Source organism: Solanum tuberosum, unplaced genomic scaffold (genome assembly GCF_000226075.1).
Source record: "Solanum tuberosum cultivar DM 1-3 516 R44 unplaced genomic scaffold, SolTub_3.0 scf00031, whole genome shotgun sequence".
NCBI classification, from domain to species: domain Eukaryota; kingdom Viridiplantae; phylum Streptophyta; class Magnoliopsida; order Solanales; family Solanaceae; genus Solanum; species Solanum tuberosum.
In genome coordinates this window covers 178,930-190,555 of record NW_006238957.1, presented here as the reverse complement: position 1 = coordinate 190,555, position 11,626 = coordinate 178,930, and the positions used below count along the sequence as shown (strand labels likewise).

The following is an 11,626-nucleotide window of genomic DNA, read 5'->3' as shown; positions in this document are numbered from 1 at the left end:
AATTGCTGGCTTAAATTATCCAAATTCTATAATTCAATCACCCTCAATTACCTTCTCAAGGTAACACCCTGTCATATCAGAATGCCAACAGTAACAAATAAAATTCATCATCAACCTACACCACAACTAACCATACATTCAATCATCCAGACTCCACGTCTAAAGACCTATGCATGCAACCTCCTAACAATCTATATGATATTATCAATTGGGAGCATGTCTAACTACTTAGTTGTGGAAACCTAGCCTATCTAGACGTCAAACAACTATTGAAGAATTTTGAAGGCATCCATTTGCTCCTCGGGGTAAATCCTAACGATCGTGGACCGGAAGTCGTTGGGTCTTTCCCTTCCTTATATTGAAATTCCTATCCTCCATTACCCTCAAATTTAAAGTGGTTGAGGAGAATTTTGGAGTAACCTTCGCATGTTTTGTGCCAGAAAAGTGGGAAGAAAAATAAAAGACATCATATATATCTAGGGTCTGATTTCATCAACCCAGCTATAGCGGCCCTACAGGAGCTATAATGGCAATATATAGTGGGAGCTGTCTAGATATGGCGGGCAGATGCCAGCTCGGATACTTTCAAATTTAATAATTTTGTCGTGTGCTCCAAAATTTAATTTGCCACCCGAATAAGAAATTTTGAGACTCCACCTGTGATGCATTTAAATAACGTCAGTTTGGGTCGTTGCAACATACCAAGTACTAGATTATTTGTGCTTTATTTCCTTTTATATGGTTCTATTATTTTAGATTGATTTGATCTTGATAACAATAAGAACCTTTAGGGGAATGATTGTTGTTAGATAAATTTGATATGTAGGTTTTCTTAAGTATCATTATTTATTTCCAAATAGAAGGGTTTTGTTCCTAACCTATTAAATAAAATGGTGTTGAATAAGAACTAGAAGAATGAAAATGACATATAACAAGTGAAGATAATTAATATTTTATTTTATAAATACAAGGCCAGTGGGCTCCCGACCCACTAACTATTTTATTATGATAAATAAAGTCTTGCAATAAATAATAAATAGAAAAAGCAAAGAGTACAGTAAATTTCTTCTCAAATTAAAATAGAAAAGTGTAGAACTTTTGAGCTTTGCTTTGTCTGTCGTTCTTCTGTGCTTCAATTTGGCAATTCTGACATCTTTTTTAGGACCAACTAAGTTTGTGATCTATGTCCTCCTCTTTGTCTCTTGAATTTGAAAGCTTTGATTTTGATATCTTGTTGAGTTTTTTCGCTCTTTTTTCTCGTTTATGCCTATCTTGTCTCTCAACGTTATACGTCCATTTCCAGGTTGACTGCATTTTGTTCAGTTAGCTCAGAATTCAGATATGGCAATCTTGGATTTCAAATGTTTCACTTGTATTCTTGACTGCCAACAGGTATATATTTTCCCCCTTTTTCTTTCCATTTTGAGATATTTTTTTGTTGCAATTCTATTATTCTATTTCTTTTGATTCATGTGTTTATTGTACCCTTTGAATTGTCGATCTCATTTTAAAAACTTTTCTTTAGGATTATTTAGAGTTATATCTGTTGAAAGTATTTGGATCTGGAGAGTTTCGTCTAGAGGTTCCATTTGAGATTTTCTATTTTGAAGTCGATCTAGCCTCCTAATATTTTTCTTGATGTTGATTAGCAGTTAATTCCTCTATTTGCATTTTTTTGTGCCTTTAGCTATGATTCGTCCCCCAGGTTGTTCTCTTCGTGATGCTTCATAAGTGAGTTTTTCTCATTTTTTTCTTACACTGTGTGACCTATAATAAGAATAATGTTTTCCTTTCTTTTAATTCTGCACTTAAAAAGATCGATTTTTGTACAATAGAAGTATCATCCTAAGGTAAAAATACCACATATTGCACATCAACCAATCGTAGAAGTGTAAAATTGAAATTGGGCTTGGATTTGAGCTGCCTATTGTGCTGCTTATTTGATTCTTGAAGTTGCTTGTGCATTGTCTATTGTATATGTGTTTGCATTTTGATTCTTGAGTTCTTGTATGTTTGTAGTTTGGTGCATCATTTGTATGATTCATATATATTGAAGCAATTCAATTAAGAAGCTTTTGACTAAGACAATTCAAGAAAGAGAACACCAAATTTGTTTATGTACTATTTTATATGTATCCAAATTTGTGTTGTTATTTTTTGTCCTCCATGAATGTCTACTTGCAATCAAAGAAACTAGATTAGTTAAAAGTTTTGTTTATTATGTTCTTCTCCCATCAGGGGATTTGTTCATGATAAGTAGTGAACTCTGTCTATTTTTCACCCCAACTTTTCATCTCTTGTATGATCTGATTCTTAAGTAAGGAAAATTTAGCTTATCGTTGTTAATTAGTCTCCTTCCCTATACTCTAAGATCCAAGAAATACTATGTATTTGCTCCTCCTTCATCTAGTATTGTATTTGGATATGATTAGCCTATCAGTTGCCTTCATTTATAATATGAGTTATTCTGATATTTTTGTTACACATCCTCATTCATATCTCATCCATCACTTCAATTATCGGTCATTAGACCTCCCACCTCTCAAATTTTCAGAATAAAATTCCTTAACATCAAGGAGTCAATCTCAATTATTACCTGTCGATATTAGTTCTCCTCTATATATATCATTGCCTTAGTATAGTCATAATTTTTGTGTGAGTGTTGTGCATTGTAATATACTCATTTCTTTTGCCTTATTAGCAAATAGATTACCAGTCATATTCCTCATACAAAATTCCTATGATCCCCTGTCATGATTTTCTCTAGATGTACCATATGTATTACATTTCACCTATTCATTATTTAGTGGCCTCCAGCACATTTGAATCACCTTTGATTTTGGGGTATAAGTCTGAAGAGATTGCATTTAGCTATTTCATTTGTAGGAAGCATGTTTAAGATTTTCTCTTTCCGCCTTCATAAACATGATGATAGTATGCATGATTTGGTATAATAGTTTCACTTTAGAGCAAATGATATTAGCTAATCAAGTTTTGTCATGTCTTTCTTTGTTTTTGTGTGTGTATTAGGAGAATAAAACGACAAACTTAAATCTTATAACTTGGATCTCTTCTTTGTTATTTAATCATCCGGTGATTGAAATTTGTTGGCTGAGCTAATCCAAATTCTCTCAATAAACAGTCTATTTTAAAAGAATTGCAAAATAATTTGACAAGTAATATTGATTTAAGTTATCCATGATTATAAGATTCAAATGAATGTCGAACATAAGAAAGAAAGAAAGAAAAATAGCTATAGTTATCCACACACTATCTTTCTTCCAATGTGCTTTTTTATTTGAAAAACAAATATTTTGTTCTAGTTGAAAGTCTTATATCTCCACTTGTCTCCAGATATATAGGCTGACCGATTGTTTGGTTGTGTACCATGTCAATTAATAGTTTAAGAACACGAAATTTTATTTTGAAGCTATACAAATTATCATCATATATCATAAGAAAAAATAGGCATAAAATTAATCTAACTAACAAACAAGCATTTCCATCAAAATGTTTTTATTATTATCAACGTTAAATGAATCTAAATTGATAGCACAAAAATAAAGATGAAGACAATACTTTATATGAAGAGAACACAAAAAAAAAGTAAATATTTTTATTAAGGAGATTGAGGGTTATTCACTAAAAGATATAGGATTGATGACTCTAATCTCATAATCTTTGAGCTCACCCTCAATTTTCTTTTGCAAAATGACTTATTTTCATAAGTACAAGAAGAAAATAATTTTTTACTTGGTGATTGGTATTCACATTGGGACTCAATTAGACTCGGATAACGAAAAGTCTCAAATTGAGGGAAAACCTCTTTCTAACCAAGGTAACTCATGCCCAAGACTTGAACTTGACACTTCTGGTTAAGGATAAAGGAATAGTAACTTCTACTCAACTACAATCCTTGTTGGTAGAACACAACATATAAATCCAACACATTGCCAATATTCAAGATAAAGTAAATGAAGTCATTATTAGTGTCAACAATCCTTAACCAGATCCATCCATCCATCCTTAACCAGAGGTCTCAAGTTTGAGCCTTGGATATGAAGAAAATCTTGTTAGAGAGTGTCCCTTGGAATCCATATTGACCTGGGATTTAATATGATATATTGAAATCGAGCGAAAATAATTTTAATTACCGTTTACAATTTATTCCAAGTTCTATTGGAACTCTTGTATATAAAAGAATGATAATTTCTATAGTAATAAGTTTTCACGTTGAATATTTCATTGAGATGTGTTGTTTTTTTTACCTTTCAATGTGTGTTTAAAAGAAATTTTAAAAGAAAATAGGAATATGGCATCATAATATATAGAATTCACATCTTTCTAGTGATTTCTATTGAAATTTAATCCTTCTGATTTTGATTCAATATCATGCTATTTAATAATTTAAAAACACAAAAAAATTCATTTGAATCTAGAAAATCATCATCATACACCACAATGAAAACTGGGAATAAAATTAATCTAATTGACAAACAATATTCTCCTTAAAAATAATATTAAGTGAATCTAAATTAATAGCACAAAATAAAGAAATAAAATAAAGATAAAGACAATACTTTATATGTAGAGAACACTAAAGAAATAAAATGTAAAAGTTTACATTAAAGAGATTGTGGAGTTATTCCCTAAAAGATAGAGAATTGATGAGCCTAATCTCATAATCTTTGAGCTCACCCTCAAATTCTTTTTTACAAATGTCTAATTTTCGTAAGTACAAGAAGAAAGGTCTTTTTTACTTGGTGTCTGATATTCTTATTGGGACTCAATTAGATTCGGATAATGAAAAGTTCCAAATTGAGGGTAAACCTCTTTCTAACAAAGGTAACTCATGTCCAAGACTCGAACTTGACACTTCTAGTCAAGGATGAAGGAATATTAACTTCCACTCCACCACAATATTATTGGTAGAACTCAACAACTTATTCCAACATATTGCAGAATATGTAAGAGAAAGTGAATTAAGTTATTATTAGTACCAATAATAGTTGTGGTGGGATTTATATGATCCATCCATCCTTAACCAGAGGTCTCGAGTTTGAGCCTAGAATATGAAAAAATATTGTTAGAGTATTCCTCGAAATTCAAATTAGTCGGAGATTCAATATGATATATTGAAAACCAAGTAAACATAATATTATTGGAACTCTTTTATCAAGAAGAATGATAATTTTTATATTAATGAGATATTACATTTAATATTCCGATATGTAATTTTTGAACTTTCAATATGTGTTTAAAAGAAAATATAATATGTTATCAGAATAAATAGAATTTACTTCTTAGTAGTTAATTTGTGTTACTATTTACTCCTCTTGATTTTGATTCAATACCATGCCATTTATAGGTTAAGAACACAAGATTTTATTTGGAGCTATAAAAATCATCATCCATACTGCAAGGAAAACTAGTAAAATAATTCATCCAAATTACATACAATCATTTCCTTCCAAATTTTTTTTATCATTATCAACAATAAATGAATCTAAATTAATTGGACATAAAAAAAAACATACAGAAGGATACTTTATATGTAGAGAACACAAAACGGATAAAAAGTAAAAAATTTCATCAAGGTGATTGAGGGGTTATTCACTAAAAGATGGAGGATTCATGAGCCTAATATCATAAACTTTGAGATCACCCTCAAATTCTTTTTGCAAAATATCTAATTTTTATAAGTACAAGAAGAAAGAGTATTTTAATTTACTTGGTGTCCGGTATTCTTATTGAGACTCAATTAGCTCCGGATAATGGAAAGCCCCAAATTGAGTAACCTGTTCTGAACAAAGTAATTCATCCCCAAGACTCTAATCTGACAATTCTGGTTAAGGATAAAGGTATACTAAGTTATACTCCACCACAATCCTTGTGGGTAGAACACAACAAATAAATCCAACATATAGACAAATATTCAAGAGAAATTAAATTAAGTTATTATTAGTACCAATAATAGTTATGGTGAGATGTATATGATCCATCAATCCTTAACCAGAGGTCTTAAGTTTGAGCCTTGGGTATGAAGAAACTTTTGTGGAAGAGTGTCCCTCAAAATATGAATTAATAAGGATACAATATGATATATTGAAAATCGAGTGAAAATAATATTAATTTCAATTTAAATTTATTCTAAATTTCACTGGAACTCTTTTATCTAGAAGAATGATCATTTCTATAATAATGAGTTGTCACGTTTAATATTTCATTGAGGTATATTATTTTTTACCTTTCAATGTGTTTAAAATAATTTTTTAAAATACATATAAATATGACATCAAAATAAATAGAATTTACTTCTTATTAGTGAATTTCTATTAATATTTACTCCTCCTGATTTTGATTCAATTCCATTCCATTTAATTAGTTAAGAACACATGATTTTTGTTTGGAGTTATACAAATCATCATCAAATACCATAAGAAAAACTAGTCACAAAATTAATATAATTGACAAATAATCATTTTCTTCAAATAGTATTTATCTTTATCAACATTAAATGAATCTAAATTAATAACACATTAAAAAATAAAGATAAAAATGATACTTTATATATAGAGAACACAAAAAGGATAAAAATTTAATGTTTTCATTAAGGAGATTGAGGGGTCATTCACTAAAAGATAGAAGAATGATGAGCCTATTTGATCTCACCCTCAAATTCTTTTTGCAAAATGTCTGATATTCATAAGTAAAAGAAGAAAAGTACTTTTTGCTTGGCGTCTAATATTCTTATTAAGACTCAATTAGGTTCGGATAATGGAAAGTTCCAAATTGAGGGTAAACTTCTTCCTAACAAAGGTAACTTATGCCCAAGACTCGAACCTAACAATTCTAGTTAAGGTTGAAGGAATAATACCTTCTACTACACCACAATCCTTGTTGGTTGAATACAATATAAATATCAAGATTATTGTCAAATATTAAATGTAAAGAAAATTATGTAATTATTACTACCAACAATAGTTGTGGTGGAATGTATATGAACCATCCATCCTTAACAAGTGGTCTCGGATTTGAGCCGTAGATATGAAGGAAATGTTGTTAAAGAGTGTCCCTCAGAATTTGAATTAGTCGGAGATTCAATATGATATATTGAAAATCGAGTGAAAAGAATATTAATTACTATTTACACTTATTATCAATTACATTAGAACTCTTTTATCAAGAACATGATAAATTTCTATAATAATGAGTTATCACATTTAATATTACATTGAGATATGGTATTTTTGAACTTTCAATATGTGTTTAAAAGAAAGTATAAATATGACATCAAAATAAATAGAATTTACTTCTTAGTAGTAATTTTTTGTTACTAATTACTCCTCCTGATTTTGATTCGATATCATGACATTTAATAGGTTAAAAACACAAGATTTTATTTGGAACTATAAAAAAATTCATCATCTACCATACGAAAAACTAGTAATAAGATTAATCTAAATTACATACAATAATTTCATTAAAAAAAACATTATCATTATCAACCATAAATGAATCTAAATTACTAGGACATAAAAAGGAAATAACATACAAGAAGATACTTTATATGTAGAGAACACAAAACATATAAAAGTAAATATTTTCATTAAGGAGATTGAGGGGTTATTCAGTAAAAGATGTAGGATTGATGAGCCTAATCTTATAATCATTGAGATCACCCTCAAATTCTTTTTGCAAAATATCTAATTTTCATAAGTACAAAAATAAAAAATATCTTAATTTACTTGATGTTCGGTAGTTTTCACATTTAATATTCCATTAAAATGTGTTGTTTTTTTATCTTTCAATATATTTTGAAAGAAATTTTAAAAGAAAATATAAATATGGCATCAGAATATATAAAATTTACTTCTTATTAGTAAATTTATATTTATATTTACCCCTCCTGAATTTTTATTTAATACCATGTCATTTAATAGAAGCAACAATAGGATAGGAGTGCACAGGTTCGCAATTGGACTCTCCAATCGAGATATATTTTATTGTACAATTGATGCGGATTGACCGCAGCCTCTAAGTCAGCTTGCCTTTTGCCTCGTGGCTTGGATCAAAGGATAAGGTGCGGAGCGAGATTAAGAACACAAGATTTTTATTTAGTGTTATAAAAAGGAATAATCATCATATACCATGATGAAAAGTAGGCACAAAATTAATTCAATTGCCAAACAATCATTTCTATCAAAAGAAAATTATCGTCTTCAACATTAAATGAATCTATATTAATAGCTTAGAAAAAGAAAATAAAATAAAGATAAAGTCTATACGTTATATGTTGAGAAGACAAAAAAGATAAAAGTAAATATTTTCATTAAGGAAATTCAGGGGTTATTCTCTAAAAGATGGAAGATTGATGAGCCTAATCCTATTATCATACTTGGTATTTGTAATGAACCTCTAGGTCATTTTCGCTATTTTTTATATGTTCAACGTTTAGAGCTTTCCTTTATTGGTCTCGAGTCATCTATGACTTGTTGGGACTGATAGTTCAATCGTCAGGTCGTTCATTCGTGTTTTGTGTAAGTTTCCATGTTTTAGAGCCTTCGAAACCTAAACAGTTGACGTCGGTCAAAATTTCAGGAAGTTGACCTCATAATGCAATTCTAACAGTTTCATCAACTCCAAAAGGTCCTTATAGTCTAGGGGCAAGGTTGGTTCGGTCCCTGATGTAATGACCCTCCAGGTCATTTCCGCTATTTCCTATCTTTTCACCGTTTAGAGCTTTTCTTTAGCGGTTTGTCATGACCCAAAGTATACCCTAGGTGTAACATGTCGTATAGAACCTCGAAAGGTCTTACACAAGCCACTTAGTATATCATACAAGATAATGAAAATAAATATTTCAAAGAAATAGTCTTATATCATAAAAGTGTTTGGCAAATAGAAAGTCTAACATATGTCTTAACAAGCCATCTATTACATCATACAGAAGTGATTGGGACTGTCACTCCCCAAGGCTACCCCCTAGACATAACATGGGACCTAATTAAGATCACGAGTGATCCCAAGCTAACCCTAAATTGTATACTGAAGTAAATGTTGATAATATGGTCAATGCAATAAGAGTATAACTGTGGGAGCTACTATTAACTAACATAAACCACGTGAGCTAAACGTGAAGTCCGATGTATACGCCTCATTGAGAGGACCCAATATACCTTGCCAAGGGTATAATGGAATGATTGTAGCGTGATCACTAAAAACTGATGTCCAATAGAGGGGACTTCTGAACCTATGTTGGCACGTAGTTATTAGACTGTGAGGGTACGCTGAACCGTAGTCCAACTTGGTGCTAAGTCTACTCTCAACTGAATGAAAAGCTAAAATGCACTGAAATACTTAGTAGCTCAAAATACTGATATGTTATCTGGTAATGTACATAAATTTACTGAAAGTTATGACATTCAAATTCTAAAGCATGATCTTATGACTGGTCTGTCTAGCAAGTATAATTCATGAGTACTGATGGTTAATGTAAGCTAGGGTTCTAAAAATTCGATACATGGAACTAGGCAAAATATCTAAGAAACATGCTATTTAGATTATGGAAACTATAGTAGCTAAAACACAACAAATCTCCAAGGTTATAGAATAAAAAAATTGACTGAACTCTAGGGACCTAATGGGTAAAAGAAACCCACTAGTGAAATCCCACATATCTGATGACGAAAACTACAGTGGAATCCTTTGGATTTCGGGGTTGAACTTAAAGAAGACCTCTGCTTGTTCTTTGGGAAACTATCGCCTTTTTCTCTTCTTTTTGTTCTAAGTTAGATGATTTTTTGGTGAATGAGGGTTCTGGGTAGTTTCTGACAAGATTATTAGTCTTAGACTGAGTAAAACGACATAGTTTAAGCATTAAACGACGTAGTTCAAGTACCAAATGTATAGGACAAAAGGCCAATTCGACCTTGACTTAAAAGTTGACGAAGTGGCTTCAAGACGGGCTTCACGGGCTGTCTAGAGCACCACAGCCCGTCAAGTGGGTCGTGAAGATGCTCTGCCTCACAAGGCTTCACTATTTCGAGCATAACTTTTTACTCACAAGCCTGGATCAAAACATGTATATCTACCCTGAAATTCTCTCTTATCATCAACGGTAATCCAAAAGTTTTCTTCCAATCACAAAGAGGTTTAAGGCAAGGTGATCTATTGTCACCCTTCCTATTCATCCTAGCAATAGAAGGCCTCAATTCTATGATCACAAGAACAAGTGAGAATGGGTGGATAAGAGGCTTCCCTACAAATGCTAACAGGGGAAATAGTATGGAAATCACACATCTGTTATATGCAGATGACTCCTTGGTAATTTGTGAAGCTGAAGTAATGCAAACCAGTCACTTGAGGGCCATCCTAACAATTTTTGAGGGCATCTCAGGTTTACATGTTAACTGGGATAAGAGTTGTTTGTACCCTGTTAACCAAGTTACCAATATACAGATACTTGCTGAGAACCTAGGATGCCAAATGGATTCCTTGCCAACTAAATATCTTGGAATGCCTCTTGGTGCAAAAAATAAAGAGGTGGAAGTATGGAGTGAAGTGTTGGAAAAAAGTTAGAGAAAGCTGACAAGATGGAAGAGCCAATACCTATCTATGGGAGGCAGATTAACTCTCATAAAGTCAGTAATGGATGTCCTCCCAACTTACATGATGAGCCTATTCCCAATCCCAGGAAGCATAGAGAAGAAAATTAACAAACTAAGGAGAGTCTTCTTGTGGCAGGGGAACAAAGAGAAGCTTGGGTAAAACCTAGTCAAATGGGCTGAGGTGACCCTCAACAAAATACTAGAGTGTATGGGGATTAAAAAGTTGAAAGTACAGAATGCTAGTTTGTTGAAAAAATGGCTTTGGAGGTTCTGCATTGATGATTTAGCATTATAAAAAAGATTCATCTCACGTAAATATGGTCTTCAAAATAACTGGATCACTGATGAAGTAACATGTGCTTTTGGGTGCTCTGTTTGGAAAACTATCAGAAGACTATTTCCTTCTTTCACCTTTAATATATCATTCAAAATTGGAGATAGGGTTAAAACTGATTTATGGAATGAAATTTGGATAGGGGATAGGGACTCGAAAACCTTATTCCCAGATCTATTTATTCTAAGTCTACAACAAATGGCTACAGTGGCACATGTATGGACCCCTCAAGGGTGGGACCTAATTTTCAGAAGGGCTCTAAATGACTGGGAGATTAGTAGAGTAGTTGTACTGTTGTAGGTGCTGAACCTATTCCCAAGTGTCACAGAAGGATCTGACAGTTCAGTATGGAAGTTGCACAACAAAGGGAGTTTCATAGTGAAATCCTGCTACTGGAATATGAATCATAACCAGAGAATGAGAATGGAGTGGCCATGGAAGCTAATCTGGAAGATCAAAATTCCACTAAAGGTGTCATGTTTCTCATGGCTGGTGATCAGAAAAGCATGTTTAACTCACGAAAGGTTACGAGAAAGAGGTATACAGATTTTCTCAAGGTGTTATAAGTGTGATAAAGAGGTAGAGATTAACAACCACTTATTCCTACATTGCAAAACACCTATAAATCTATGGTACATGTTCTTATGTATACTTGGAGTTAGTTGGGTAATGCCAAAAACTT

The 11,626-nt window shown here is 31.8% G+C and overlaps 1 long non-coding RNA gene across 1 annotated transcript; it reads left to right on the top strand.

Annotated features, from left to right (window-relative positions):
* Positions 1–1,074: 1,074 nt before the first annotated feature.
* On the top strand, positions 1,075–1,505 carry LOC107059666 (uncharacterized). The gene is made up of 2 exons (XR_001472809.1): positions 1,075–1,172; positions 1,304–1,505. It is a non-coding gene; the product is annotated as an uncharacterized lncRNA (long non-coding RNA).
* The last annotated feature ends 10,121 nt before the right edge of the window (positions 1,506–11,626 follow it).